This window comes from Miniopterus natalensis, chromosome 20, assembly GCF_054644295.1.
Source record: "Miniopterus natalensis isolate mMinNat1 chromosome 20, mMinNat1.hap1, whole genome shotgun sequence".
Lineage (NCBI taxonomy): Eukaryota > Metazoa > Chordata > Mammalia > Chiroptera > Miniopteridae > Miniopterus > Miniopterus natalensis.
This window is the reverse complement of record NC_142100.1, coordinates 11,559,948-11,568,305: the sequence shown is the minus strand read 5'-3', so window position 1 is coordinate 11,568,305 and position 8,358 is coordinate 11,559,948.

Here is an 8,358-nt window from a genome sequence, read left to right as displayed (position 1 = left end):
AACCTGATTAAATTTTTAAATTTTGAGGCTTGCGTGTGCATCTCAAATTTCATTCAGTGTAATAAATAGACTAGACAAGGACTTGATTAGACTAGAAGGACTTAAGGCAAAACAAGGACTTGAAAGAAGCTGATGAATCTTTTCTTTTGTTCTAGAGATGCCTGGGCAGTCCCTTTCCCCTGACTGAAGCCCTGTCATTATAAACCGGGAGAACCTCTCCAAGTTCATTAGGAGGAAGGGAAAAAGGGTTCAGAAACAGTGCTCAGTCCATAGAAGTGACGGGAGCGCATGTTGGCATAAAGGTGAACATTTAGATGATATTTAGTTCTGAAAGAGGAAGACTGGGGCCTGAGAGTAAGGTGTCTCAGAAGGGTAGGTCTAGGATTAGGACTCTCTTTCCCAAGAACTTCAGTCTCAGACTGGATTTCTGTGTTTTGTAGCCTGTTTTTCATGTATCTTACAAGGAGCCAGGGCTCTGAGGCCAGTACTAGAGTCTTGTGGGAAAACTCTAGGGTGAAACTCTGGTGCTGGGCCAGAGGAGATGTAGGAGAGTTTTCCAGATCAGGGCCTGCCTTTGCTGCCACGGACACCCGGGGGTAGCAGGAATATCTCCAGTCTTTATTGGGCTATTTATTCAGACCTTTAATCTTACTAGTAAAAGTCTCCTTAAAGACCTTTAAAATCCTTGCCTGTGAAAAAATCCTATTACTTTGAAGTCACGTGCTTCTGGTTTCTAAACCCAATTTTCAACTTTCATTTGTCCAACCTGCTCTCCCTGTTTTATTGCTGTTGCTTCACAGTGTTACCATAAAAATCTATCCCGATTGTAGACATAAAACAGCGCCAGCATAAGGCAGGCAGGAGGTCCCCAGTTGCCCTGGGTGCCAAGAAGGAAGCCGGTTTCCCTTGGGAGAGCTGGTGTCCCACCTGTCTGCCGTCATTGTGTGATTCATGTGCCAGGTCCCCTCCATAAGCCTAAATAGCCTTGTCTGAGGGAAGTGTTGTCTCTCCCAGCCGTCCAGTCGTGGAAAGGAAGTTAAATAAGAGCAGGGTTGGGATAACCTGGAATCCAGGAAGAAGCCCTGAAATCTGCACCGATGAGAGCAAGTTAGTGTTAACGTGAGTTAACATGGACAGCTGCATTGCATGGTCTCAAAAGAAAAGATTTCTACTTAAAAGTTAAACCCCCTGTTTCTAGAATTAGCAAACTGAGAAGTACTAGAAGGAACTTAAAAGTTGACAAGGGGCCGTTTTCCCCCAACTCTTTACAAGACTTTTTATAAAATAATTATAGATCTACAGGAAGCTGCAAAACTGGTTGGGGTAGGTCTAGTACACCAAGCTGACCTTGGTCCAGTATGTATGTATAGTCCTAAATGTGACATTTTCCCACGTGTTGATTCTGTAAACACCACCACAATGGAGATGCAAAACTAACCCATCAATCACCACAAACATCTCCCTGGTGTTACCCTAGAGAGCAGTGATTTCCAACCTTTTCCATCTCATGGCACACATAAACTAATTACTAAAATTCTGCCGCACATGAAAAAATATATTTTTTGCTGATCTGACAAAAAATAGGTATAGCTGTGATTGATTTACAAAAATAAATAATAATAGTAACTATCTACCCTTTTTGCTCCAAAGTGACGTTTTAAAAAATCAGGTGCCTACACTTGTAAAACAGGATTTCTGGTACCAAGAATTAACCAATCAGACGCAACCTCATTATGGGACGTGACTGATAAGATGCAACTCTTTTATATGACCTATCCTATTTGTGGCTCAAGACAAGGCATCACACCAGATGGCTATTGTGTTGACTGCTGTCATTTTTTTTTCATTTGACAGTCTAAGGGAAAAGAGATCAGTGCTCCTAACTAAATAGGTATTGCATGTTTTTAAAATATATTTTTTTTTTATTGATTTGAGAGAGAGAGAAACATTGATTGGTTGCCTTCCACATGCACCCTGACCAGGGACTGAACCTGCGATCTGGGGATGTGCCCTGACTTGCAATCAAACCGGCAACCTTTTGGTGCATGAGACGACACGACACTCAACCAGCGGACCCACCCTGCCAGGGCAGGTATTGCATGTTTTAAAAATTCTTGCAGCGCACCAGTTGAAAATTGCTGCTATAGAGCCACACTACACCCCTCTGCACCACCACCATCCCTAACCTGTGCCACTGCTAATCCGTTTCCCATCTCTATAATTTTGTCATTTGGACAGCGTTCTGTGAATGGAATCCTAGTATGTGTCCTTTTGAGGCTGCTTCCTTTCGCTCAGCCTAATGCCATTGACATTCACCCAAGCGGCTGCATGTATCAGTAGTTTGTTTCTTTTATTACTGAGTAATATTCAATGGTCTGAATGTACCACAATTGTTTAACTACCCTCCTATTGAGAGGCATTTTGGTGGTTTCCAGTTTTTGCTAATACGTTATACACACGTTTGTATGGATAGAAATGTTCATTCACTGGGGATAAATGCCCAGGAGCGCAACTGATGGGTTGTATGGTAAGTGTATGTTTAGTTTTTTAAGAAAGTGACAGCATGTAGTTGGGTCAGGGTTTTATTTCTCTTTGCAGGTGGGCTGTAGCAATCCAGCCTTCCCACTACCCCTGGCCGGCTGGGGTGGGCACCTCATTACTGCTTGGATAGTGGGAGTCCTGGCTCCCGCCGGGGCCTCTGACACCACCCGGCATGGGAGGGGGGGCGTCTCCTTCCTGCTCCCCATGTGACGCCCACTAACGCACGGCGGGGCCGCGGGGTGCTCATTGCCACTGGAAGGTGTTGTAAGCCCTGGCCTCCTGCTTAGGGTTCTCTGACACCATCCTGAAGGTGGGGCTCAGGGGACGACTCATCCCAGCCAGGTGCAAGTGGAAGTGGAGGCGCCACGCTTGGCCTCGGTTGATGGCAGTGGGGTGGGGCGACAGTGTTTTCCACGGTGTTTCTTGTTCCTTTAGCTGGACATAGTCAGCTTTTATTGGCGCTTTTTCCCTTTGTGCGCCTTTTTTGTTTGTTTGTGTCATGGGCACTTGTGGATTGCTGGCTTTTCCAGCAGCCAGTCAAGGAGAGGTGAGCAAAAGTGAGCCCAGCCCTGGCCAGGGTGGCTCAGTTGGTTGGGCACCGTCCCGTACACCGAGGGGTTGCCAGTCTGATTCCTGTCAGGGTACATGCTGGGGTTTCGGGTTCGATCCACGGTTGGGGTGTGTGCAGGGGGGTGGGACAGCCAATCAATGTTTCTCTCTCACGATGTTTCTCTCTCTCTCCCTGAGGATTAATGGAAATATATATTTTAAAAGAAAACCCAGACAAACCACTACTGTGTCTTTCCTCAGGTCTTAAGGTCCCTCGCTCATCTGCCTTCTCTCTACTTGTCAAGAGTTTTCTTATGTTGTTATATATATAGGGTGTCCCCAAAAACATCGACACACACTTTGAATAATTGTAAAGGCAGTGTTTATTAACATACATTTCATTTTCAAAATTGAGCTATGAAGCTGTTAAAGTGTGCACACATTTTTGGGGACACCCTGTATAATGCCCAGGGTCTTAATACTTAGCAAGCAGATTAAAGAGAAAAGCATCCATTCCATCTTGGCCTCGAACCAGAAGTCCTACCAAGGGCTTTCCCATGGCCATTTCGCCCCTAAGAACATAAATCTGATTATGTCTCAGCCCTCCTTAAAAAGCTCCTTGTCACAACACCCAGCCGTCCGAAGGATAAGATTCCAGCCCCTTAATTTGACTTTCAGGGCTCTTCACTCTCCCACCACAAGTAATAGCAGCCGTAGCCCTGCAGCTGCTCACTGGGCACAGGTAACCTCTGGCGCCATCTGGGAGCTCCAACAGGCCCCTTCACGCCTTGCTGTGCCCAGGCCCGTGCCCCTGCGCTCTGCCCGGCCTGCTGCTCTCTTTTCTGCTGGGCAAGCACCTGGCTTTCCGCAGGCTGCTTCTCATATCACCTACTGCGAAGCCTTCCAGGGCGCTCCCGTAGGTAGGACGTGGCCCTACAGGCGATTTCTCCTTCCACTGGAGCCTCTGGGGGGCCATCAGGTCCCTGCGCAGGCAGCTCTGTGCCATTCCACCGTGAACTCTAGGAGGTTTGGGCTGAGCCTGGCGTAGTCACCCAACTACCCTCAGCACCCAGCACTGTGCCTGGCACATAGTTGGCACTTTGCAAGTGTTTGTTACATGAATAAATGAATTGCTACTTTCAGATTTCTGGAGCAACCAGAAATTCGCCCTCAGCTTGTGTGACTAGGCCGCCCTTTTAGCAATTACCATATATTCCTTTTTATTGCCCCCCTGAACAGAGTGGCTTTGGGAGACTATAGTAATTGAACCACTTGCAGAATCCGCGCCTCACTTTCTGAGGGCTGCCTGCTTTCAGCTTGTCCTCATTTGTACCTGCTGCTGCCCCTGGTTGGCCATTTGGAAGCAGGGCTGCCCCCTCGCATGGCTGACAGTGGTCTCCAAAGCCCATTCTTTAGGCCTGTGAACCATCAGTCCAGTCTTGAATGGTCACCAGCCCCTACAGGTGACCAGGTAGATCAAGGCAAGGACTCTATGCCAAGCCCTTCTAGGACATTGTCTTTTTATTGAGAAAGAAAACCTTTCTGGATACATGGTCACCTAGCTTATCGATCTTTTGACTGTGTTGGCTGGAAGAAGTTTAATAACAACCCTTCTTAGTAAAGTTTCAACATCTGACACATTTGAGATAATAATAGCTTCGCTCATTTTTATGACACCTCACTCAACGCATACATTCTTCCTTGTCAGTTCGAAATTACTCAACATGTGTTATCTCGATGCCTACAATAACTCAGCGAGTGAAGCTGTGTACACACACACACATACAGATGCCCACGTGCATGTACATCCACATGCATCCACACGCACACAGGATATCAAAGATCTGACAGACCAAGCCTCTTCTGTTATACCCATTGACGCTTTTAAGGACTCTGGTCCTCTGACCCCTGTATTTTGACTCCTGTATTTTGTTCTCACTTATAAATGGCCGTTGGTGTCTATCAGTTGTCATCAATATCCGATCCTAGTGCCACATATAAGCTCATGCACAGAGAGTAATTGCTCCACGTACCAAACCTACTTAATGCAGCCAGGCAGCTTTGATGTGTGACGATCGGCTCTCACAGCCATTCTGCAAGGGGATGTTAACCACACGTTACTGTGAGAGGGCGGAGGTTCAGAGGACAGCAGTGTCTGTGCCAGGACTGGCTCTGCTTCAAAGCCACCACCGGCCTCTCCATAAAAAAGCCTAATAGGAAACTGAATCTTGAAAAGGCTGAAGAATCTCTGTTTCTCCTAATATCCCACTCCCACTCCATTAATCAAGGGGCTGGGTCTTGATTCTAGCATGAAGAAATGTGCTATTCTCTGTAGTAAGACAAAAGTGGGAGGCGGCAGGCACAGTATGCTCGAAGAATGATGCTTGTGTGTGTGGTGAAATTCGGGGTTCTCTTGCCTAATGGCTTGTTCTCATGGCACTTAGTCTGGTAGACTTTCTTGAGCAGTCAGGTACCTGGGTCCGTTGAAAAAAACAGAGAGGACACTGGTTGCCATGTCTGAAGGGCCTCAACAGATTACTGGCCACCCCAAACTCCTGTGGATGGTCAGCAGTACTTGCTAGTAGTAGGGACTGGTACTTAGTGGGCAAAAAGGCCATTAACAGCCAGCTCCCGTCCTACAGCTGTTTGACACTGTGACACCACAGTAAGCACTGTTGGCAAGTCTGTTCACAGTAAGAGCTGAGCACCTTTTCCTTCAGGTTCTGATTCAGTAGCTCGTCCCTTCCCTCATTTCCTTCAGATACACTGTGCACACTCTGCAGGTTTTGAGGAGGTGGTGTGAGACTAGACGGGTGTCAGATAACAGAGGGTGAGTCAAGAGTGGAGAGCTTGTGTAGGTGAGTGAAAGGAGCACCTGAGCCACCTCACCCCTTTTTGACACTCCCCTGAGCAGCAGGAAGCAAAGAGACTGTCCCGTTCGCCCACAGGAACAAGTGAGAAACACTGGTAGGAGTGTTCCAGCTGCCACCCTGGCCCCTGAAACAGGGATATATGGCTGGAATTCACAGAAAGCAGCTGGGATACGGCAAGGACTGTCTCAGGCCTGGCCCTGCACCCAGCGACTTGTTGGCACTCCATGAGCAATAGCCATGCCACCGTGAGGGCAGATTCTTAATGTCTCTCTGAGAGTTCCAGCCCCAGACAGGCATGGTCCCCTGAGAGGCACAGACACAGCGTCTCCAGAGGGCAGTGAGAATGAGCAGTAAGAGCCTTACGCCCTGGCTTCTCTCTGTCTGAAATGGGAAGCTGGGTTTTCCATATCGTTGGAGTCTGGGTAGCAAGTCTGGAGCCCTGGAGGTGGTCCCGTGCCTTCTGCTGGTGTCCACATGCTCCTGCGTAGCATCAAGTAGCCGCAGCCACCGCCTTGGCTCATTTGTCTTCCGACTCTCTCCTTCCTTCAGCCCCTGGGAAACAAGTAGCTGTCTTTCTGGGGGTGTTAGCTAATCACTCTAGCTCGCTTTCCTCCCCTTTACCCGTCTGATGTCTGTTGGGTGTTACTGACTCCAGAGCTGGGTCTGGACAGCAGGTATCTCCTGGAATTGTCCCAGACGTAGAGTCACCATTCCCAGGCGGGTAAGGATAGGCGATGTCCACCAGGGGACAGTGTGCGGCGCACGAAGGGTTAGGTCAGCGCCCTTAGCTGTGCTTCGCTTCTCTGTAACTGGCATCAACTGGCGTCATCTGGCCCTGGCTCCTCGCCTCCTTTCCTTCCTCCCTCTCCAGCCCTTTACCTTTTGGCCTCTGCTTGTTGCTCAGTTATTTCTGCCACTGATGCTCACCCCTGACTGCCAGGCATTCGCAGAGGGCTTTACAACTCTCTTACCCCCTTTCTTTTTTTATTTAATCCTCACAGGAGGATATTTTTCCACTGATTTTTTTTAGAGAGCGTGGATGGGAAGGGGGAGGGAGGGGGAGAGAGGAGAAACATCAACGTGAAAGAGACACATGGATTGGTTGCCTCCCACTCTCGCCCCAACCAGGCCGGGGACCAAACTTGAAACCGAGGTATGTACCTTTGATAGGGAATCAAACCCGAGACCTTTCAGGCCCTGCTGATGCTCCAGCCTAACCGGCCAGGGCGCTTACCCCGTCTCTGCCCGCAGCAGCCAAGCTCATTACCCCGGGTCCTAACCTGTTTGGTGGAGCTGCTGCTCCACCGCCCTACCCGGGGCTCAGGGCCTGGGCACTCCCAAGAATGGGGCAGGGTGGGGGCAGGGTGGGGGCAGGGCTGAGAGCCATTTGCACAAACACAAGCCTATTTTACGTCCCATGAACGACTTTACTCTCGGGGCGAAAGCTTCCCTCTCCACCCCCGTTTCACCCTTGGGTTCAGATGAAAAGGCCTCACAGCATCTTCTTCCATAGGTGGAAGTACCCTGGGCATTGCGGGCCAGAGGCCGGAGGGCAGGGAGCCCTGCGCCCAGCCTGCCTCTCGCAGGCTGCAGCGTGGCTGCCCCCGGGGGAGCAGGATGGCTGCGGCGCTCTCACTGGGGGGGGGGGGGGGGGGGGGGTAGGGAGGCCATTCTCCAGGGGGAGCAGGATGGCTGCGGGGCTGTCACTGTCCTGGGGGGTGGGGGGTGGGTAGGCAGGCCAGTCTCCAGGGGGAGGATGGCTGCGGGGCTGTCACTGTCCTGGGGTGGGGGTGGGGGATGGGTAGGCAGGCCAGTCTCCAGGGGCGTGGTGGGTCCCGCCTGGCTCATCGCACCGCCTGGAGTCCAAGGGACAGGAAGATCCTGTCCGGGCCTGGAGGAATATTTGGGACCGGTATTGTAACTTTTCGAGATACCCCTGCTCTCCGAGGGGCACCCGCGCTCAGCCCTATAACGTACGGACCCCCGGGTGTCAGCCGTAGCCCCCCATTGTGCCTCAGTTTCCCGTCTGTGTCGGGGCCACTACTTCCCCCAACAGGAAGGCGCCGCAAGAACAGCTGCGACAGAGGGCTAGCCGCGTAGGGCTGAGAAGTGTGGGCTGTGACTTTCGGTTCCCTGCCGGGGGTTGAGCGCGGAGCCGCCCCAGAAGCGCCGCGCGCTGCGGGTCCCCAGCCCGAGGCGGAGCGGGCGACAGCCGGGTGCTGGCGGGCCCGCCGGAGGATGGGCAGTCGCTTTGCACTGGACCCGACCTCGAGGGCAGTCAGGTGCCAGTGGGCGGGGGCTCCAGGCCCGCGGCCCGGGGCCGGGGCGGGCCGGCCGGCGGGGCATTTAAACCCAGCTGCCGCCTCCGGGACGCACCGCCCTGCGCCCTGCGCCC